We start from the raw sequence: 24,974 nt of genomic DNA, 5'->3' as shown, positions 1-24,974 counted from the left end.
GCATAGCCTGACAAAGCCATTCTCAATTGAAAATCGCCAGGCGATAGTGAACCTGTTAACCTTCGTTTTCAGTTGAAAATCGCTTGTTCCATTTCCGAGCATTTTTTGAGTCACATGAAAACTACTGGAATGCTCTTGCACTAAAAGGTTTGAAAAGAAATGAAATGATTTTCAATTGAGAGCGGAGGTTAATAGCGTCACTTTCGTCTGACAACTTTCAATTGAAAATGACTCAGGACATTGACAGTACAGTACGTTGTGTATAGGCCTTGTTTCCGCAATAAACCGGGCACCCAAAAAAGCATTCATAAGTTATTTCATAACTATAGGATATGATTTATAAATTTACGCGTTCAACAAAACATAATTATTCTTCTTTCACGTAAAAATCTCGTATCGTCGTTTACTCCATCCATTAGCTCCTCGGTGATCTTGCTAGCAGCACTGGTCCAGATTTGATGAAAACATTCGTTATCTGTGACATCCTGCTCCATTCTGGAAAGCGTTCACTTCACTAGATCTAATATCTTTCGATTGGGCGCAGCTATGGACAGTTGAGAGGATTTGAGGTTTTTTGGTACAATATTGACGTTTTTGGCTTTGTACCATTCCATCACGATACTAGCGCATGGTTGAGCACTATTTACGAATTATCAAAATAAATCAAAGTGAGCGAAAGTGTCGTTTCCCAGCTATGTTTGAGTGAGAAGAGACTAATATTGCAAGAGTTACACTGATTTGTAGGTGTCTGAATTGATGCGGATACAAACCTTGCGGTTGGGGAATAAAAAAGTAATAAAGAAAACTGTTTATTTTTCACAGCTTCTTCTCAAAGAGTTTTTATCGAAGAGCGTGTACTTCCTTTCCATGCATAATATAATGTGATAAAGATTTCGACTCCAAACTGCTTACGCGTTTAAATGATGTGATGTGGTGCTAATATCAAATAACACGCTGAAGGAGAGGAAAAAGTCATACTTTGCGACAGTCATTCTCTCAATCGAAACAGCCACCAGTTTCATTTGAAATGAACCGATGAACATCAGACGGTAAAGAAACCCGTAATCAAACTCGTTTGATAGCAAAAATGTGTATCGTGACTCAATTACAGTAGCCGAAAGGGATGAAAAGGAAATATAACTGCTCGAATCGCGAAATGTTCAGTTTCGTTTTAATGCTTGAAAAATGTAAAGCCCTGATTCTGAGCTCAATTCGGGATAACTCCTGAACTCAATTTTGATAATTTGTTTTAGTCAAGCTTTTTACATGAATTGAATTTCGGATAGAATGATCCAATATTCAATTAATGTAAAAAATAACACCAATCTATAGTACAAAAAAAAAGCACGACATATTTAAAACTGAAACTCAAGCATCCAAAATGTAGAAACTGTACAAATCAAGAATCAAAAACAATAGTTAGTAAATTCGAGTAAGCCTGCTTCTAAAACCCATTATTAAAAGGCAGCGTATTGTAAAATAATTCAAAAATCTCTGTATGGGATAATTCATTTTGAGAACAACTGAATGGACTGTAGATTCCAAATATCATTTTACATATTATTCCCATTCAAATTTTCCCTATAAATCGTCGAAATAGCGAATTCTCATTATAAAACACAGTCATTAATGTCGTTTTTACAAATCTTGTTTTCTCTGTTGACTAGTGTACCGTTTCTCGAGTACGTGTGAGATGCAAATATCAAATCCCGAGATATTTTCATCGTTGAATGCGTTTTTATTCATTCCATCATCCAGATATTCTATTCATGACCACATTCCGTTTCATGAGAAAATATCCGGAGAATCACATGTACTTCTTTCCTCGTGGTTCTGTGGTTAGCGATGTCGGACTGCTAGCTCTCCCACACGGTTGTGTTATCGGGTTCGATTCCCGATCGAGTCGAGGATCTTTTCGAGCTGGAAATTTTCTCGACCAGCACTGGGGCACGGTGTATCGTTGTACTTATCCTACACATGCAAAATGTGCCAAAAACAATATCGATAACGAATTCTCTCAACTAATCTAGTTGATCGAGACCGCTATTAGCGCCAAGGCTAAGCGTGTGATATTGTTGTTTCTTTCCTCTACTGTTAATATGTAGAAAGCTGCTTTTGTCCAATTTCCTTTATTCGTTGTAAATGCCCGAATGAATCGAAGAATATGATTACGCTTAACGGCAAGTGAGGAAAAGAATTCCAAAAAGAGTCTGTTTTGGGTAAAACATAATATAGAGTATTTTGGTTTGTATCATTGAAACAATCGAATTAACCATACCAAATAAATCGGGCTTTCTCAAATTAAGCCTATAGAAAAACACTATCCCTGTTTTTTCTCTCCAAAATCCTGAAAACGGATCCAATTCTCCTGTTTTTTGTTTTCATATTTCAATTGTTAACTTCAATTTTTAGTTGTTAACAAAAAGATATTAGGATAAACTTTCTCACATGAAACGGATCGGAGTCAATTTTTCATTTTCGTCTGTAAATGAGTTATGAGTCATTAAACGAAGAATAACGGTAAAAGGGTGCGGACCATGTAGTTTTCCGGATATTTTTTTCATGCGAAAAGGATTGATTTAGAATTTCTGTTTTATGTTCTTGTTTGGTATAATTCTAAGATTTTAAAAATAATAGGGAAAATAAACGGAATGGAATTTTCCAAAGATACATTTACCATCAGGGGGGTATACGAAGCTTACTGTCACTGCAGCCGCCTGCTGGACGCCGGCTATTTCTGTCCAACCGGTTACCGGCGTTTTCAGAATTCCAGGAACAACAAATCCATCATACTTCACCTAATCCTTCCAGGCATCCCATCCTGCCAAGTGAAAAAAGTTACCCATAGTTGAGTTCTTTAAATCGTAACCGATTCTTTAATGATCCAACAGAAAACCTCAGCACAGTGAGAATGGAAAGAAGCAGAAAAAAAAGAAAAACTCCGCCTTCAGGTGAAGAGAAAAGAAACTTAAAAATCATCCACACCTGAGAGCTGTAACCGGCGCGACGATGAACCAACCGAAGGAGAACACGCAAAATCCGAGAATCGAAAGAAACAAAGGTCTCCCATGCCTGCTGCTGCTGGCCAGGTTTGTGCATCGTTGGAGAGAAGCAATGAAATTTCACCTCCCACGCTTCGAGACGGATCAGAAAGATCACTTGCGGGCCACGGCCAAGCGAAGCCGAAACCGAGAGAAACAGACCCGGCTGAGATTCCCACATTCCGAAACGAACCGGCCACACAGCCAAGCCAAGTTGCAAGGGCACACAAGTGTTCAACGAATATCAACCGCGAAGAGGAACATACAATAAGAGACCTTTCTCGGTCGTCGCATCGGTGGTGGTGGTGGCGGCGATGTCTGTGCTCGGACCTTTAATATGCTCTCAACATGCGTGTGAGTTCTTTTTCTGGAATTCGATATGGACCTTCTTTAGCATATTGTATTGCTATAGCGCAAGAAAGTGCACTGTGTCAGCGAACTTCGCAACGAGAAGCCACCGTCCGGTCGGCCGTGGCTTGGGACCTTCAAATCGCTACTGAATGCATAAAGGGGGTCCAATACCACTGCGGTGAACGGATTCGATGATATCAACGTAAAGGCTGCAGCGATGCTAAGAGGTTTTATTCTTGTTGCGATCGATTCGCTAAATTTGGCACCCAATCGAAATCATTCGAAACCACTTATTATTAGTAGGTAGTCATTTTTTTGAACCGCTCATCATCAGTCCAGGTGGGAAATGGGTATTGTTTTATCAATAAATCGTATACAATTTAAACAATTATCCGCAGTCGATACTAAAACATAGCAGTGCGCAGGATTTTCTTTTGGGGAGAGTATTTTGAACTGTACAATACTTTGACTTAATTGCTCGGAGCTACTGTTACATTTTATATGGTACTTCTGCTCTGAAAAACATTGCATTTCAGCGACTAGTTAGAATCCCGAAAAACTCTGACTGTTAGCATTCTGCTAGAGAGCATCAAAATTGTGAATGACATTTCTGATGCAAGCTCCAAATAAATGTTTTTGTAAACGTTTTTCAAATTGATGAATGTTGACGCTCTTTTTAATTTCTGAATTTTCCAATGTGGGTGCCCAAAAAATATTTATCTTCGTTGGTGTTATTGTTATAGCATTGATCTTCTTTACAAACACCTTTTCAGTGTGAAGTTTTATATGCTTCAATTTTTTTAAGTGTTTTTTAAACGTTGTCGCGAAAATCTCTCACAGAATTTTTTGATCGAATAGCTGTGAATAAATTTTACTTACTTTGTCTGTACGAAGCACGGTTTAGGAGCTGCGCAATTTTCAATTATTTTATTTCCGGACAAATCGGAAAAAAATATGTTTGCATTCATAGATTGATGATTTTCATTTCAAATCAAGGCCCTTTAGATTATTTTTCGCCCGAAAAAAAAATAAAATTATACATACAGCCATCAAAATGATGCTTTAAATAAGCAAACTTTTCACAGTGTGCAACTCGTATTATTTTCACCACAGTTGTAGACTGAATAATTGCCAATTTGACGGGAAATTAAAATTATAACGCGTTGTTTTTGTTGTGATATGAAACAGTATGCACCTAATGTGTACTTGCGAAAAGACAATGACGCAGGAGCAGTCTCTTTGTATACGGCCACCATGATACACATTTCAACAGCTCACTATGACGTCGCGTAGTCATTATAGAAGTTAAAGCTGTTGTATTTTAATAGTCATACTGGGCACAATTCCGCTCTAAATTTCATGATATCGGACTTCCAATATCGCTGATAACATGATGTCGAACTGAATTTACAACTCAGAAAAATAAACTCCCAACTCTTCTGCGATATTTTCATAATCATGTTTTTCTGTTTACGCCGAGAATAAGGATATATCATCACTGAAGGGTAATTCCACAAAAAAATGGGCAACTAATTTAATCGACTATTTTTGAATCGGCTGAAACTTTGCATAGATATTTCTATGCGCAAAAGATGCTCATTTTTGGGAAGCTATTTAAAAATGTTTTTTTGAGAAGGTATTGATGATTACAAATATTTTCAAAGCCAAAACGGTTTGTTTGATTGGCATAGTATCTTCGACAAAGTTGTAGATATCAATTTTGTCCTTCCATAAAAAATGTATCCCGTGAAAAAAAACTTTTTTTTTTCAAATACTACAAGGTTTACAGCCCTAGGGTTGTATGAAATGGTGACGTGGGACTAAACACTGTAATTATATTTTTTGTTACAAAATATACAGAGCCTGCAGACAGAGTCAAGGTGTTTGCTCAGCGACTGTACGTATTTTTATTTTCAGCCTCCCCTGGAAATCAATTTTTTGAAATTTTTTGATTAGATCAAATCTATAATATGGTTCTTACTTTCAAAATAATATATACGCCCTTACAAAGGTTCATTAATCGGCAAACATAAGAAGGTATGTCTAACAAAATTATTAAGTTCCAGCAAAAAACCATAACAATCAACAATTCCATTTTTGTTTTTCGCTTGACAATTTTTTTCATTTACCTACAACTACATTCGCTGTATTACGAAGACTGCTAATATACATACGTTAATTATGGTAAAGCTTTGAATAATAATATATCATCTAACCATTTTGAAATGTAAAAAGAGATTTTAATGAATCTTAGTAAATAAACCAAAAATTCTCAAGCATTCGCAGGCTCTTACTCTTCTATAAATGTTTATATGTGGAATTTACTCTTTCGATACTATCCGGTCACGATTATTTAGTGAATATCGAAGATAAAATTGAATAAATATCCGTTGCAAAATGTACAATTCTCGTTGAATAGTTTATGGTAATCATATTTATGAAATAAACTTTCAATCACCATCAACAGCAGCATTGCAGTTTTTCCTCGATTGCACACGAATAAAAATGTACGAACAAAAGTGTACCACTGCAATATGAATAGTACCACGGCAGTACGAATAGGAGTGTACCGCTGAAATGTATGAATAGAAGAGTACCGCTGCATTCATAGACGACGAGAGACCCGCGGTTCTTTACTCCACTGGTACTGTTGCTTTTACCGGCATACAAGACATCAGTTTTTATGAGGTTTTGAAAGCAGGTTTAGAAATTGTTCGAGAATCGAGATTGTTTTAAACTTTTCGGAAAACTTTTACCTTCGAGACATCATTTTAGTCTAAGCTCATGGAAGCAAAAATAAATTGTCCTATTGGGACGGGGAGATTCTGTCTATTTTTATATTGATATTGATACAGAGAATATCACGGGGAACGGATGGTGTCCATTCACGTCGTCTGTGCTAGGGATGCTCGCATGTAATTGGTTCATTGTTCGCGTATGTTTCCCTGTAACTTTTTATCAATTTTCACCGTTGAGCAGTGAAGTAATAATGATAACTAGCGTTTTATAAAATTGTTACACATTTTATCTATCCAACAACATATTGGTCATTGCTATCCATCATGTGGTTATGCTGCTATTAACGTTTGAAATCTGACGCAACATTTGCCAGTTTCATTTCCAATTTTACAGAATGCATCCCAGTATAGTAAACAAAGACGTAGTCCCACGTCAAAAATTATAAAAATGGAAATATTTGATTTGAAAGTATCTGACATATTTTAAAGTTTGTTTGTTGGTCTGACGCGTAATAAGGAATCTAGTATATTTATGTTATGCCTATGTAATGCTAGGGTCAGACTTAGGATTATAGGAGCCCGGGAGCCAAGTACCTTGTGGGAGCCCCCTGTTCAGTTGTCAAAATTTGTGTTACGAAATTTTCTGGATTTTTTTTGTATTTAGTCATGAGTTATGGGAAGAGAATATCCGCTCCCGTTCTGTACTAACATTTTAAAATGACTGAAGTTATTTTGATAAATCGATATACAGTCAGGTTTTTACGCGGGGGATACGTTCCAAATTGGTATCGAATCGCATAAAAAGACTAAATTGAGTTGAAAATTATCGTAGAAAACCTTCCCCAAACGTTAGAACTTTGGTTGAATATAATTGTGATCATTCTAAAGGCCAAAATACAATGTTATAAAATTCAGTATTCACACCAAAAATTTTGATTGTTTTTGAGAAAAACTATTATATTGTGACCTAAAACGGAAAACGTGACTAGATTGAGGTCGATATCTTGTACCGTTTTTGAATTAATAAAAAATGCAACCCACGCAAAAACCACGTGAAAAACTTAGCTGTATCTAAATAAGAAGTAGAAAAAAGGTTGTCAAGGGACGACTTCTAGGAAATTGCACGAAGTTTCATACAAAAATATTGAAAAATTAAATTTGAAATCTCACATTGGAAAAAATCTTTTTCAAAAGAAAAAAGTAAATTTTTAAAAATTGGTTATCTCAGATTTTTTTTTAAACCAGCTTTTTCATATAGAAAATTTAGTTACCTAAACTCTTCTAAACAGACCAAAATGGGCACTCTTAAGAAAAAAAGTTTCTCTAACAAAAACTTTTCCATACCTATATGACGCGGTTTAATGTTTTTTGCTTCGGTCATGACAAGATTTCGAAAAAAGTTGTCAAGGAATGGTTTTTAAAAAATTTTCTACATTACTTTTTAAAAATATTAAGAAATTAATTCTGGGATCCTACACTGAATTTTTGCCTTTCTCCTAGAAAAGTATAGCAATCACTGAAAAAACTAAAGGCATAAAAGTGCTCAAAAGGGTCGAATGAGTATATCACTCGACTACCCAAAGAGTACATATTCCTTTAGTGGATTGACGCGTTTGTGTCAATCTATTTTTACAAATAATAAGGTTGAATGAGAAAGGCTGGGTCTGACCGCTAGGTGGATTAATTTAGGTTTTTTTTAAACGAAAACTGGTATTAAAATAAAACGGTTATCGCCAATTTTTTTTTAAAAATAAGTATATTTTAGCATCATATTATCTTTTAAATTTTTGGAATGTTCACGTTTAATTTTGAATTTTTGATAACTTTAAACTATTACTCCCGAAAAAAAGTTTACGATGTATTTTGTGGTGAGAACAATAAATGAACAACGGTAAATATTTTTATTGTTACCATAAAAAACATGGTATTTTTACTTTAAGCTTGCGAACGTTTCTTGTTATTACCATGTTTTCACAATGTTTTTTGTTGTTGAATCTACCACCGACAATAATTTTACCATGAAAAACATTGTCAGTGACTTTTAAATGTATAGGAAAAGTGCCTGGAAAAATGCTGTTAAGATATATAACAACTCCCCTTTTTCATGGTAAAAAAGGCAAAAACTATGTTTATTATTGTTCTGGACAATGATATTTCTAGAGAAACATTTTAAAAGGTCCTATCTGCTTTGATCGATTTTTTGATCGATCATTTTTATTTAATCACCCCAACTTATTAAACATCTTTTATGACACGTTATTTGCACGCTTGGGAGAGTTACCAAAGCTGAACCATTATCAAAATGAAAAGACGCTTCGGAAAAACGATGAAAGCAGATAGGACCTTTTGAAATGTTTATCAAGATTTAATGCAAAAATGATGTATTTACAATGAAAATCATAGTTAAATTATGGTAAAACTATGTACGATTACAGCAACTTTTAAGGTTTTTTTGATGTTTTTTTTTACGAGCTGTTCTGTTATTATAGTTTTTGGTGATTTACAACCCAGATAAAGTTTTTGATGGTACTGTTTTTGCGCATATCATACTTTTTATCTATTTCTGCAGACTGAAAATTTTGAAGAGAACATTGCAAGAAAGTTCACCACCCCCGAGCGCACGGCTACGTACTAAAGGATCACCTCAGTGAGCTCTCGCACCATCATAAGCACAACCCGAAGGTGAGCCAGGCAGGCAACGCCGCACCAAACCAGACCTGAAATAAAAGCTAAAGTGAAGAATAAACAAAAGAGTCTGAAAGCTTCTTATCTACGGCCTACACTAGGATGACGGTTTACAAACGTAAAAAAAAACCGCCTTGCAGCGTCACCGGCTCCGTTGCTGCTACTTTGCAAGCCGCCACGCCTCGCGTTGAGTTGTGAGATGTTGAACACTTGTGCGTCTTGTGTGATGTGAATCTGGTTTTCCATGGCGGATGGCTTCGGCTTACCACACCGCCGCAGCCGCAGAGTGATCAAGTGATCGATTGTTCGGTCGCTGTGCGTTGCGTTTGGTTGGTTCTCTCCTACTATATATTATAGCGTAATAGATCTCAACTTACTGCGGTTGAACAGCACAAGTGTTCAAAACGTTGCAAGCCAAAAGAAACAAACGATCGTGATTTCCTTTCTTGGGCTTTTCAGTGTCACCCTCTCTGTCTCGCACACTTGTCTGTGAACCAAACAAAACACAACAGGCAGAATAGTAGAATGGCAATTTCCTCCTCATATGCTCACCACACCACGTACGGAAAGTTTGGCTACATGACGGCCGAAGATCGCTAGGCTGTCGATTAGCTTCGCAGAACCGCAACACCGGCACCACTATCGTGTCTGTGTGTCTCGGTGCTTGCATCTGAAAGTAAACAAGGCTTTCATCGACGTGCTTAAATGTGCGCTTACCAGTGGAACGGGGTTTTAAATATCAACCAATGGCTCTAAGCAGATGGCCGTTTATCGCGGTTCCATGGTGTAATGGTTAGCACTCAGGACTTTGAATCCTGCGATCCGAGTTCAAATCTCGGTGGAACCTTCTTTGAAATGACTTTAAAACATTTTTTTCAAGATTTGCACACTAGACGACAAATAAGTTAATTTGGTAATTTTATATTTTTGATATTTAGTATTTAATGACTATTTTTGATATTTAGTCATTAATGACAATTTTGTCTATTGAAAAAAACGTGAATAAAATTTAATCTATGCTGATACTTGTAAAACAGCGTTGATATTCGTTAACCATAATTGGAGCTCACACAATTTCAATGACGGTCGCGAAGTTCCAACAGCATATGAAACCACGAGCAAATACCAACAGCAGGTTGTTATTTAGCTTACATTTTGAACAGCTGCATAAAATGTTTGGAACGTGTTAGCGAAGAAAACGATTACATTTCCCATTTTGGTTGCCGCAATGCGTGTCTCTAATTGAACGCTCGAGCAGCCTCTTTCCCACTTGGTTCGATCAGATTCAGTATAGACTTTGCACAGGAACTACGACCAGGCTTAGTAACGAATCTCGTCAATATTACCTTAGCAAATACTGAACCCATCACGTTCTACCTTCCGGGATTGGGTTTTTCCGTTCCCGTGCGTGGATACTCCCACTTTTCTTGCTCACAAGAGAGTGGAAGCAAAGGTGAGGAAACGATCAAACAGGCCGTAAAACGATCATCATAAATCTTGCCAGGTTTGACCCAGGCAAGTGCAGCGGGTCGAAGGACCTCCGTCCGAGGGTGCAGATTGTAAATTGAAAACACAGCACCAACACAGGGTAAAAACATCCGTCTATGGTTCACTCTATAATTAAACGCGGCAAATGCTGGACCTGTCTTCGAGATTCTTTATGGTCCAGGCCGGACCGGCAGTGTTTTACCCGTCTCCTGTGGTGTTGAACGTGACGCACCTTCTTCAGCAATTTGTTCTGCAAGCAAGCAAAGTGATGGCTTTTATGGGACTGATGAGTAAAGTAAAGGAATCCGCCTCCATTTTACGACATAATTAGCTAGGAATTATGTTTGTTCCTGTCGTCGTCGGTAAGAGGATTTGCTAAACCTCTCGTCTCGTCTTCGAACAACATGATCGAACGTATTGCGATTCAGGAGAAAATAAAATGAAACCCGGGCGGTAGTTTTGAAGCTTGCATTCCAAGTGTCGCTTATTCTATGAGTATATTAACAAAGCTCCCGGACGGACTTTGGATGAATATTATGCCCATCTATTTTTTTTTTTTTTTTTTTTTGAAAGATGAAAATAGTATATGTTTTTCTAACTATTCTAGCTTAAACTAAATAGAATTAGTTACGAGTTTATCTAAATCATGAAAATCTTATTGAGAAGTTTTTTTTATTTATTTTTATATAGTACAGGTTTTCAATAACAATTTTTATCAAAGAATAACAACTATTAGTGAAGGCATTGTCGTTTCCCCGAAACTTTCTTTAATAGACTTGCAATGAACACGTTTTACAGGCCAATTAAAATCATAAATCCCATAAAGTTCATTAGTTTAGACTCATTTCGTTTCCGTAAACGAATACGTTTTTATGGTGAAGTGCATTTTTTGCAATCTTTATCACGGTAAAGTTAATTTTTTGACCACACCATTTCGAGATAATCGCGTTTGAAGTTTCAAGTTTAGTTCATGTCTCAACTTGGCTTTATTGTGTAAGAAACAAACTCTTCATTTGCGTTTTTTTTTCTAATCATTTCCAATTTTTATTTAATTGATGGTAATATATTTCTGTCTAATGATTTTCAAATTTAAGTTAAATAGTTCTTTTTCCAACATCACACGACAAGGATCCATGTCATGAAACCAGCATGAAATGAGTAACTAAACATTGAATATAATTTCAATTACAATTTGTTTTGCCTTTTTTCTGCATTCAGAATTAAAAAAATAGTATTTTGATTCTATGGCATGTTTGCTAAAACAGAAGGGTTGTGTGCAAAGCCACGACCGCAAGAATGACGTGGAACTACTTGAAACTTGCTTGTAACATTGATTGCATTGTTGCATTAGAGAGTGATTGCAAGTTATAAGTTCTTACTTTACTAGGGTGGCATTCAGTGGAAAGAGTAACGAAAATATGCCCTCCTGAAATACGGATTATGTTACTATCACTGAACGGATTTCAAACGCCAATGTACAGTGGTCCAAAAAGGCAAAGTGGAACTTCATTCCAAAGCGCTTTATACCTTCATAGTTTCAAATCATCTACAACTTTGCCAAATAAACCATTTCTCTTTCTCTCAACATGAAAAAGTAAGTTATAATTTTTTGATATAGTAAACATTGCAGAACTTTTGACCCTTTGAAATGATGCGGGTCATTCATACAAACAATGGTTCCAAATACACTTTTTAGCCAGGATGACGAAAAAAGGTGCTATAGAATTAAGTGCCACTTTTTGCCTTCCTGGACCACTGTGCAACGACTTGATAGAAAGGTAAGGTCCAAACGTGCGGTATAAAAGTTGTCACATCTTTCAATAGCATATTGCAAAGTTGAGCCGAAAATCAACCATGTTTGGTTTAGAATTCAACCAATCACCAGCTCGTTTCTATAGAAAACAATTCAACCAATCACCAGCTCGTTCCTACAGCTGAGAACAGGATGCTAAACTGTAGACTTGTACGTGCCAAGTGCATTTTTGAGTGCCATCTTCCATCAAACAGATCTTGTACACGATTATTATAATCAACAGGCGAAGTTTTTTATTCAAACATAAATTGGCTAATTTATAAATTAGCAATGATGGCAATTTTGGTCACGGGTTGCTTTCAAAAAAGTTTTTTTTTTGTGATGTTTGTTGGAAAATACTGTTGTAGTTCAGTATATATTTGTGACAAAATTTATCTCCAACCACTTGACGAAAACCTGTTGTAATTGTTTTTGCCCTGATGACGAGGAAATATATCTTCGAAACGTTGGCCTAGACAATAAAATAAACTTGTTTGAAAGCAACTCATGACCAAAATTTCTATCATTGAACCGAATTACCAATTGGTCAAAACACCACTAAAATATAAATTACATATCTATTCAACTGCAAGCCAGTGAAAAAGGAACTAGAATCAATTGGAAAAGCAGCGGCAAACAATCACAAGCTCGTTTTGAGTTCGCTATGTTTACTTTTGATTCAAATTGTAAGTGTCTCCGCCCTTTTTTAGTTATGCCATTTTCCCAGTTTCGCGAAGAGATTTTATGTATATGAGTGTACAAAACATGAATCCCATTCCCAATTGGTAGACAGTGGACTGAACCGATGAAACTCTCAACCACGCAAAGAAATAGCCGGATGGAAACAAAAAGCAGGAGTTGCCATACTCTCAGTCACGCATCTGTTTATTATCTGTTTACAACAAAATTATGTTCGAATTAGTATTGTGGGTACCACTGTTTATGCACAGTATTATCGAGTTGTTGTGAACAAGGGGAACTCGTAGCTTAAAGGTTACAGAGACTGCTTTTACATGCGATTGGTCATGAGTTTGAATCTACACATGGGTTTAGTCTCAAGTTTCCTCCCATCGCCTTACTTGACCCATTTTTCTCTCTAAATTTCAGAAAAAAAAGTCACACACAATTGAATAACTTCAATTAAATACCTCTCCAGGCACTTATAACTGCCGATACTTGGCAGGGTACGAGGCTCTGTAAAAAAGAGCAGTAGAGTCTATAAAAATAAGAGGGAAAGGTATCAGAGTATAAAAATCCATCATTTACCACCATGACAAAGTAACCTTCCTTTCCGTTATAGTCCTTAAAGATGCATAGGCAAACTCGGTCTCTGGCAACAACGATTGTAACACTTCTGCTTTTCTTTCCCTAACCAATCGTAAAGGCTTAACCGGCGTGCAGTGGGACCAAACCGAAAAAAGACGGACAAAAGTCTTTTTCGATGTTATATCATATAGGTGTCTTCGAAGAAGTTTCCTAATATGCGATTTTAAATAGTTTTTAGATATTCGTTGAAAATGTTATTAGGAGGGTATGCAATCAAAATGAAAGCAACAACATTTAGTTACAAGATTAGGGATACCATCTGGTCGAAGTTAGAAATCAGGAAACCTTTTCTCGGCAGAAATTTAATTTAGCCATTCTATTCTTTGATGTATGAGCAAATATAACACGTAATATGTGTTTTACCAATTAAAATACAATATAAAACTTTTTTATTCACTGTACATTAAGTAAATTAATTTCTTATTTAATTTTTTTTCACGCGTTGATATGTACCTCGTGGAAGAACGCGGTGATTAAAAAATCCTTCGATTTTTTAATACGCGTGAAAAACCCGTTAATTCGAAAATCCGTGTAGAAAAACACATAGTAAAAAAACTGAGTGTATCTCTGACAAGCCACTTTCATCAAACCACTTTAAATTGTTATGCATTAGTAGATATTTTAAAAATTCAACACACGTAAACTGTTTCAACTTAAACTTAACAACTGCCAGATGCTTAATGGTAACGATAAACGCGTGTAAGATTCTTCTTATTACTCTACTGAGATTCAACAAATGAAAAAAATTCGATCGCAGTGAGCGTTGCGACCTAGAATCGAAAACATTTATTAAGCAATTTTCAAAAATTCTGCTCATTACCACACATCAAAATTAAATATCTTAAGAAAATCAGGACAAATGCTAAAATATAAAAAATAAATCAGGACGCCTAAATAGAAGTTCAAAATCAGGACATGTCCTGCTAAATCAGGACGGATGGTATCCCTATACAAGATATCAAGTTTAGGTCTTCGGTAAAGTTATAGAATTATAAAATTTATGACTTTTTCTTTAAGGCAGTTTAAGTATTGATATTGTCCATTGAGATCCAGCTAAATTTCTGTCAATTTATTGAGTTTCTTGACTTTGAACCGCATATAATCAAGTTGGCTTCTTCTACACAGTTTTTGAAATTATCAAGAGACACAACTATTCAACTATCAACATCGTATACCAAATAGTTTGCTTTGAAAATTTGTTTTAATCAATTAATTTCAATTGATTTTAATTTTACTCATTTTCAATTCAATCATGGCCGGGTATGATCAGCAATATTTTCGATCATACCAATCATATTTTTGCTGACCTGAAGAGAGAAGAAAAGTTTTCGAGGGATGGTTTTTAGAAAATTGTCTGCATTTTCATTTTAAAATGTTGAAAAAAATTGAATTTGAGATCGTACATTAAAATAAGTTGATTTTAAGAACAAAAAGTTTGCAGAACCAATTTTTTTCATGTGTAATCTTCATATTAATGTCTTCTCTGGTTTTGAATAAAAATATAATTTCCTGTTATGTCTGTTAAGCCCTGTTGCATAATAAAGTATGTCTTGAGAACTTTACTATATCATTATTCAGAAATGCCGATTTTTTAAGAAGGCTTCAAATTATCAGACCTTTCCTTATGTTAGTGTTGATTAATATGCAAAGTAGCTTGGTGTAGAAAGGCTTTCACATCCACAAAGTTTCATTGAATGTTGAGAGGTTGCTGCCACCATCTGGTCGAGTTAGTGTGAAAGCCGTCTACAAGGTCATCAAATATGTATGATTGATATGTTTGAGAAGATTACTGAGAAAACCCTAATACCCAATCATACCCGGCCATAATTTTGCGCACACTTCTACTGCCGTGAGATGATTGTGACGTAGATCCAAGTGATCAGTTTTTCAGTACGGCCCAAAAACGAATGAATTTCTTGTCACTTTTGTATTGAATTATTTGCCTATGTCACCTTGTTTTTTTTCATGCAACGTACAAATAAGAAACAACGAAAAAGTAGATACCAAAAGGTAGGTCTTCGAATAATGAACAAATTGGCATGAAAACCCACATTCAGAAAAATGGCACTTACGTCACTTTGTCATCTCACGGCAGTCTAGTGCATACAACGACTGACTAAATGGTAATTTTGGCTACCAGAAAGTGACGTTTATTGATATATATCAGTTGAAAAATGAGTAAAATGAGTAACTTCTCGGATGACGCCTTCATGCTAAAACGTCGAAAAAGACTTTTGTCCGTCTTTTTTCAGTTTTGTCTCAATGTGCGGTGGTGTTATCGACCTGTGTACAAAGTGGAAGCTACTAAATTGTTGTACATAGAAGATGGTAAATTTATCCCATATTAGCCATCTTACGGTGGTTTATTGTGCAACTTCACCATGAAAATAGTTGAAGAAATTGTTTATAAGACACGACAACAAGTAGAATTACGACAGTCTGTCTTATATCAATTTATTCCATGCAATAGGTGAGAATACGATCCATATGTTCTTATGTTGACTCTGTTAAAAAAATGAAAATGAATTTTTTGAAGTCATTTGATTGTGAAGCAGTTAAGATTTTTCTACCACTCGTGCGTGTTATAAAATTTTGCTGTCTACCTGCTAACCGATCTGGACAACTTAGTAGCTGATAGAGCTCTGTAAATGGTAAAAAATGCAACCGAGGAAGCAGCAGAACTCGTCATGCAAATGGCAATCTGCATTGAAGAAAAAATTTTCCTAGCTCCTTAAAACCAATTCACTGTGTGTGCAGCAGGCGAAATGATTCAGCCAAAACACTGCGGATAGTGGTAAATTTCAATTTTATCCGCAGTGTTACTTATTGCATGATTAATCTACTTGTTGCATGCTTCATAGTTTTCCTTTCTCATGTTTTTGAAAGTCTTCATATTAACAGATCCAAATTGGTGAAAGATAATGCGAAATTTTAAATTTCAAATCTGTTTTTCTCGAACCTATGAAATAGTTTGTGCAAGTTTTGAACAAAAAAGACGATATGCCAATTGTGTGACAGTTTAATTCGTTACTCGTTTTGTAAAGTTACTGCAAACCAGGTGCTGTATTTTTTTACTATAACGCTTACATTTCTTAGCAGTAAAAGTTCTCCGTTTCTTGATAGTAAACTCACGATTACTGTAGTACTCAGTTGTGCAAAACTCATTTTTCTATCTCGATTGAAAATATTAGTTCGTCCTTAAAAGGACGGTTGGTTTAGTTACCCTGTATGTCGACAGTGCTTACCACACAGAAGGGAGATCCAAAATCTAGGGTCGTGGAAGGTGCTATTTGCTATTGAAGACAGCGAGCTAATCGAAATTGCCACCTGCTGCTGGCCCATTCAGTTCCCAGTAAATCATCTTCTTGCACCAGTGATTCGATAATGGCTACCGCTACTGCTGCTACTCGCTGCTATTTAGTTAGGATCGTCCTAGTGGCCATCCACTATAGCTCAACTAGTGCATTTCCGGTTAACTAAGTATAGCATTCTGTCTACCGAGTTAGGGAAATCAAGCATGGAGCAACCAATCAGTTTAAACTTTGAGTTACAGACATTTGAAACGCTCTCGATGTTTTCGGTTTTTCAATTCGTACCCCTGTATATGTGTTGCCGTATGACGTAATTCTACGTCATAATAAATCTCATTTCATGGTGACAAACAGTAAAATTTCAGTCTACATCCCTAGAGTTTTTCCTCAAAAACGTAAATATACGTCAACACAAATAATTATTTAGACTTTTCTAAACATTCAAATCAGCAATCATGAACCATTCCAAACGAATCATGGTCAAAGTTAACAGAAGGAATCAATTTACAAAGCCATTTGATAACGTTGGTTTCAGCTCTAGAGCAAACCTGTGTTGACAACCAGTCAAAAGGAGCGAGAAAAAATGTGCTTTACTTTTTAGAATCGATCATGTGAATTTTGGTGTTTTTAACCAAAACAGAACTGCGTGAAGTCTTCATAGACTTAAATGAAGAAGTTGTTTCGTAAGCAAACGTGAAAGCGACGAACCCGGCGAACAATCACTCTGCAGCCTTTTGACGCGCTCAGAAATCCGGATGCGGATTTGACAATGTTGAATTTTTTCTAAACCCTTTATTTCATCAATAATAGTATATTTGACACGGTACGACATCTAAAACCTTAACTAGTATTTCATACTATTTGATGCCATTCGAAAAAAATATTAATATAAAAAATGAGAAGAAAATCCATCGACTTGAGATAAGGGTAACATTTGGTAAGAATTTAACTCATTGCGAAACCAACAACAAAAGCATTAAGTTTTAAAGTTGATTTTTATACTCAATAATTTGAATGCATAAAATGTAAAATGTTTTACAGTTATAAAAAGCTTTCTCTTTCCTATTCTAAATCTTGGCTGTGCCCATGCGGGTTAGTACTACCGAAGTAATTCTCTCGCCGGAATGGTGATTGCAATTTGACTCTTCAGTACAAAAACTAGGGAAAAAGACTACGAAGACCGTACACAATTGTACGGGTCAGCGGGAAAATATCAAATGACAATATTCACACTACGAAAGTGTGCTTATATCATTGTCGCTTTCAGGCTGCTGCAACTGGATATGGTTCTGGTTCGCATGCTAGTGCTTCGTTGTGCTGCCAGTGTTTTCAAGCAAAACGTGATTTTTCAAATTTTCTATCGTTGTCTTTCGTCGTTCAAATGAAGAATTTGCTTATTTGTTTATTTCTAACTGTATCATCTGACATAAGGTCTTAATGAAAAAAGGATAACCATTAAAAGTAGCTAATGTTAGCTAATCTATGTTTGAAAATATGACTAGGCACACCAAATTCAAAAAGATGCTCGCAACTTGTGAATGTTCTCACACAAAAGGCAACAGGTTCATAATAACCATAGTTCGTATGATGCAATTGGTTCAAAAACATCGAAGAGAGCCTCAGCATGCGTTGAGATGCACGAAAATTCATCAATGACAGCAACTTCGGGGAATCCAGCATTCAGGATCTTGGCAATGCATACAGCCTGTTGTACTTTGCGGCGGCGTTCTAGAGTGTCGAGTCCAAGCAGGCGGCAACGATCCGAGTACGGTGGCAGATTCGTAGGATCACGCCAAGGTAATTCTTTCATAATAAATAAAAAGAAGCGGTCCTAGGTTACTACCCTGTGGTACACCAAACTTGTTCTTGAACGCAGACGGTACACCTGATGCAAGCTTAACTTGCAAAATTCTATTGCACAGGAATGATTCAAGCCATTTAACGAACCGTTATGAAGCACCAAGACGGGAAATTTTGTTCAGCAGTATTCGATGATCAATTCGGTCGAAGGCAGCTTTGATTTAACTCATTGATAACGAAATAACGTCAACCTGTACGTTTCGTTCGAGTCCAGAAATGCAATTTGACGTGAAATCCATCAGATTTGTTGTTACAGATCGTCCAGGAACAAAACCATGCTGGTCCGAAGGACTGTAGTTGCGTGTGCAATTCAATACAATAGAGCTTACAATGATCTCAAAAAATTTAGGCGCAGCTGACAGATTAGTTATTCCACGATAGTTTCTGACATTTTGTCGATCACCACTTTTAAAAACCGGAAACATATAGGAGTGCTTCCATCCCTCAGGGAACTTCCCTTGAGCCAAAGATTAGGTGAAAATTGTGCAAAGTGGAGCAGCCAGAATATCAATACAACGGCACAAAGGAACAGCCGGTATTCCGTCGGGACCAACAGTGTACGAACATTTAAGTTTCTCAGCGGCGATAGTAATCATGTCATGCGTGACCTCAAAAATGTCAAGATCAACAAGGTCGGCTGGCACATTAGCCACAGCACGCCGAGCATCGTCATTTGAGGCACAATCCGTGGCAAATACTGAGGAGAAAAACTTCGCAAAAAGCTCACAAGAATCAGAGTCCAAGCAGAATACCATTTCCTCCAAATAGACGTCCGAAGCAGTTATAGAATAAAAATCGCTCTTAATCGCTTGAATGACAGTTGATATATGAGCGATTTGTCGTTGTAGCGACTTCAAGCAGATTTAGAGCAGTTTTAATTTGTGATTCGAAAACCGAAAAATAATGATAGAAAACTTTTAAAAATAACGTTTTGCTTCGAAAACGCAGCGTTTGCGCAGAAAACGCAGATGATAAAAAAAAACTGGTATAGATAAACAACCCAATTGTCTACACGATAATAATCTTCTATCTATCGGTTGCTGATCGGTATGGTAGGAAAAAGCAGACCAAAAACTAGATCAAAGCTTGAGGCAGCTCGATACGGGATTTCAACACACAGTTAAATTATTTGAAAAAAAAAAAAACAACATTGAATAATGATCACCCATTCCGTTGGCGATCCATCATTACTGCACAAAGTATACATATCGCAAAACCGTTACCAGTAGTGAAAAAAGATTTCATTCAGGTATGATCATTTCTCCGAATGTCAATCATAACGAAATCCCACACACAAGCTGCCCCACTGCTGACTGCATAGAGAAACCGGGTGCATGGCTTGCTATGCTGAGTAGCAACAGAGATAACCTACCTATAACATAGTAGTAGCCTGCATCACAGTCACCGTAGAAAACACATCACCTACCACCCCAGGAGGGAAGAGAGAGAGAGGTATCAAGCAGCCTAGCGTATACGAATAAACTACGCCAGTAGCAGTTAATTTGCTCACTTTTCTTCATTGGACCCCCGTAAATCAGACTGCCGCTGGGTCTTTTACATGAGAAATATAAAATAATGGTCGCAGATCAATTTTCACTAATTACCTCCTCGTAGGTGGCACTGTCACTCTGAGTTACAGTAGCAGCCGAGAGCAAAACTAGGCATAGTTGAGGTTGTTTTGCAAGTTAGTATCGCCGGTAGCTGGGTTTGTTTGATTCGACTCTACTAAGCCATTCACTACAACCTTCGATAGCTCAGTTGGTAGAGCGGTGGACTGTAGTGTGGAACTCATCCAAAACTGAGTAGCAGTGATCCATAGGTCGCTGGTTCAAATCCGGCTCGAAGGAGAGAGAGACAACGACTTTTTGCATGTTTCTTCACTTTCCCTTCCATTTTTTTTTTCTCTCGAACCGATGCATGAACACGCCTCGACTATTTCTTCTCGTTCAAACAACCCACGTACCACTTGTGATATCTAATTACGTTTAACCCATGTTCTAACATATCTTAACCATTCACTACAAGCGACAGTTTTTTTTTCGTCCTCTGTCTTTCTCCTGCGAGGTCTCTTGTTGCCGGGCTTACCACACACCGCCACCGTCATTGCAACGAGACCCACTCTGCATGGGCTTTGAAAACAAGTGCTCATTCATAAATTCCTATGCGACTGGAGATTTAACTCAGGACAAACGGAAACCTCGAAGTCCAATGACATGGACAATTTATTTCTTCTCCCTTGTGGGACGGCAAACGGCGGAAAGGTTGCGGCGTGGAAATTTGTACGGAAAACAAACACGATCTTGTTACGGGAGGGACTTTTCATTCCGGCTGCACCGTGGACGTAATGAATACGAAGGCATTGCTCTTGCGAGTGGGGTCCCAGTGTTGAGGAGGAAGGATCGCGCATAGGGCAATACGTAACGATTAGATTTGCTAATGGTCCGAATTTCACGCCACCTCGCAATCGCTGTGGCATATTTAACTCTTTCTAGGCTTGTAGTCAAGCACTGAACAGTACGAGGTTTATTTTTCTGGGACGAATAAAATATCTAAAAAGAACAAACCAAACTATTCATTCCAATAACCTAATCGCTAACGGAAGCCTAATTTTCTGTGCAAATTTATTGTTTTCTCATCCTTCCTGTAGCTTCGTTTCTATTGTTAGGGCCAGGAACACCTGCACTGGTCGACACACAGGCAAGCAATCGACACCTGCATACTACATGTCCATCGATCGGACAAACTGAATCCTCTCATAATCGCCTTTGGTTAACTGTCGGCCGCTTGAACGACAATAGAGCTAACAATTTCCGAATTTATGCAAATCCCTTAAATCCTCATTGTTTCAAATAGGAACAATACAAAAAGAACCCTCGTAGGATGAGCAGTTGTCTGTCGGTTTGCCGCCTGATCAGTAGGCAAAACACGTGCAGATCATTTTACACCGCTACTACTGATCCCCAGTAAAAAGATTTAAAAAATCTTAATTTGTGACTGAAAACACCGCGGGAAAAATTGATTATTCATGCAAAATCGGGAGAAAGTCGCGCATTTTGCCAGCAGGACAAAACAATTGGACGGGTGGAAAAAAAATCATATGAAATCGGTGTCATTTTCAGTCGGGACCAAACCAAACGTCAAGGAAACGAAAAATAAATATGCGCACTCGCTGCCGAACTGGTTGCAATGAATCGCTTCGCTTTACATTCGGAATATTTACTACATTAATTTAACATACTTACAATACTTTCGCTACCCCTTGAGCAGGACCCAGCGCGAACGCAGCTGCGCTCCGGATGTCAGTTCTGTTGCATCTTAGTGCCAATCAAAGCGCCACAAACAAGGCCAGAGCTGTGTGGTAGGAAATGGGCCACGGGGCGATAGCCGAACTGAGTGAATGAATTCCGTTATTCTTTGTTTCCGGATTCATGTTTCTTGATTCAAATTTCCTACTCTCCCTGGTCCTGCTGTACGAGGGTTTATGAAACATTAGTGAACTAATTTATTATAATAAGAATGAACAACAATTTTAACAGCAATCTTAACAACAGTACAAATTTAACCTAACCTAATCTATTTGTGCCCTAGCATTTTGTTTTTCATTTTTTGTATAAACAAAAAAATGTGAAAATTTTTTTTCCCATTCTAGAATTTTTAGAGTTTTAGGGAACTAATTCTATATCTAAAATCTTTAGTTTGATTTTTTCTAAAAATAACTCTTAGTTTTAAAAATCAATTTTTGCAGCGTAGGATCCCAATTCAATTTCATTTTTTTTCAATATTTTTCAATGAAAATTTTGATAATATTCTAAAAGTTATTCTCTGGCAACTTTTCTATATCTCTCGTTATTATTGAGATTTATCGGGTTATGCAAAGAGCAGTAATTAATTTTGTGTATTTTTGCCTTTGAGAAAAATCTACTACCTCTTTTAAATATTTCATAACTGGACCATAAATATACCGCGAAAAAAGGCATCATCATGGTTGGTGTTCCATTACCTATTATAACTAAGAGTGATATGATACCTAATAAGTTTTAATCGAGTGTAAAAAGTATTTTGAAAAAGTTGCTACAATTTTAGATTGGGTTCAACCGACCAGAAATAATTGATCTATATATTGTGAAACTGTTTTCTTGTATTCTACACTTCATATTATCGGTAGTACCACTATTGAGAGCATGCTTATCATTTCCGTGCTTATGTTTAAGTTCTTCTGTGTTCTGTACCGTCAGATTACAATGGCCTGGATAGCCCTCCACAAACGTTCCTCTGAACAATTTTATTATAAAAGAGACTTATTATGTCAAAACTCTTCTTCGTCTTATCGAAAACTCTTCCTTGTGCCAATGTCGCCAAATACAATTCCTTGGATATTTCTCTAGTCAATTTTATTATAAGAAGGATTATTTCGTCACGAGAAAGGAGCCGTACGAAGCCTCGTTCCCTCAACACCCCACCATAATGACAATTCCATAAAGATGACATTATTATACCTCTGGTCAGTTTTATTACGAGAAGGATTTATATTTCGCCGAGAGAAAGGAGTCTTGTCGATTGTGCATATTATTTTTTATTGATTGGTAACCACAAAGAGGAGCGTTGCCCAATTAGTTTGAACTCATTCTAGAATAATGTTGGAGGTTGCTGGATCACAGTTGTTTCCAGCAGCAGAGCACTTCTTCAGTTGGTCAAAATCTGCGTTGAAAATAAGGCTTTACATTTTTTCATGATACATAAACGACGGGGCGACGCTGAGCGGGTTCGTCGACTTGGGTACCACATCGACATTCAGTCGCATCATCTTCTCCAACGATCGTCTTCGCCCTTATGGTATTTCTTGATGTACGACGCAACTTCCGGTAGGCACTTCGTATTACAAATTTCCCCGTTCACGGTCAGTCCAGAAGACCGATTTTGACATCCCCTTCTCGTTGATTGTCAGCCACAGCAGCACCTTCTTGGGGAACTTTATTAGCTGAAAATCTAGCCAAACAATCTTTACAGTTCCTTTGTTGAAGGAAAATGAAAATTTACTCCAAGCGCTCAATCACTAGCCGCGTAATGCCAATGTACAATTCATAAACCGAATTTACAAAAATTCAGTACACACAACAAAACGCAAAGCAATAAATCTTCAGAAAGCTATAAACGGTGAAAATCATTACTGGATATCCCATTTTTTACAAAAAAAATGGGAAACCTGAAGAGAGAGAGAACGAACATCGCATAATGGTGAAATATTTTCTTGTGATGGTGAAAAACACTAACGTTAGGCTAGGATATTACTATAATGACGCCATGCCATCCAAAGTAATGCTGGTAGTACTGAACATCCTTCCTCTTTTCTCCTTCGAGTGTAATACACTAACAAAAAAACACACGCTTATACCAAATGCTCTTAACATATAAATGCCAATAAAAAAACCCCAATCATTCTCTCATGTCGACCCATACCGATTTTTAATGGAATTCATGGTGTTTTGACGTGTCTTGTCATTTGACGTGTTTTAACATTGAAATCTGAGTGTTGGAAGACCGATTTTGGTACGCATGACATGGCAAACCGAAGTGTAGGACACTTGATTTTGTGCTGTGAACTAAGACGCAAGTGTATTTCACGTAGATATGAAATGTTTCATCTATTAGCACAATAAGTGGAATTCACTTGGCAGTAACGTGTCGATTTTTTATAGTGTAGATTGTTTCAAGGCAATGAAATATATACAGGTGAGGAAGAAGAAGGTATTTGTCTGTATTGGTAGCAAAAAAGGGCAAAAAACACGAGCTTTTGGAATGTGGCGTAAATCTTGATCAACGAGAAAGTGCCATTTGAAACGGTTTTCCGCATTCTCTTGGCGCAGCAAGGCATTTTCAGCTCTAAACTTTAAAAACTTGTAAAAAATTGCGGCTAAATTCCGAACTAGTTAAAACATCCAATTTAAAGCCCTAAAAATATCAAGAAACTTTATAGAAGATTGGTCAAACACTGAGAGCGCTAATAATTTTGTTCTGCTAGATTCCATTACTGGCCCAGTGTGAATTGTTTTCTCCACAATTAAGAGACTCAAACCATCTTCGTACCTTTCTATAATCTATTGGTTTCAGCGGGATTTACTGTCAAACTGTCAAGAAGCGCGAATTTTACTTTTTTTCCTTTTTTGCATATGAAAATTCACTTTGTTCGGCAAAGTTGAAGCACATAAGAAACAACTTTGTCGAAAACACCATACTTCTATCTGCCTATTTTAATGGACTTTTGTGGAGTTTTTTTGATATAACATGCTTGATGGTCCATGATGTTTGATAAATCACCTGTCTGTGAAACTTCATCACTTTTCGCCAAATGCAGGTTGCTGCCAAAAAACTTTATTGCACAACG

The 24,974-nt window shown here is 36.9% G+C and overlaps 1 protein-coding gene and 2 non-coding genes across 4 annotated transcripts in view; all 3 read left to right on the top strand.

Annotated features, from left to right (window-relative positions):
* Positions 1–24,974, top strand: part of LOC129720890 (fibrinogen-like protein 1) — a 368,457-nt gene that overhangs the window by 168,060 nt on the left and 175,423 nt on the right. The window lies entirely within an intron of this gene.
* Positions 9,591–9,662, top strand: Trnaq-uug (transfer RNA glutamine (anticodon UUG)). Its single transcript has one exon. It is a non-coding gene; the product is annotated as a tRNA-Gln (tRNA).
* Positions 20,336–20,439, top strand: Trnay-gua (transfer RNA tyrosine (anticodon GUA)). Its single transcript has 2 exons — positions 20,336–20,372; positions 20,404–20,439. It is a non-coding gene; the product is annotated as a tRNA-Tyr (tRNA).

The sequence above is a fragment of the Wyeomyia smithii genome, chromosome 2, assembly GCF_029784165.1.
Source record: "Wyeomyia smithii strain HCP4-BCI-WySm-NY-G18 chromosome 2, ASM2978416v1, whole genome shotgun sequence".
Classification (NCBI taxonomy): domain Eukaryota; kingdom Metazoa; phylum Arthropoda; class Insecta; order Diptera; family Culicidae; genus Wyeomyia; species Wyeomyia smithii.
Note: the sequence above shows the minus strand (reverse complement) of the source record. Positions and strands in the feature narration are given on the sequence as shown.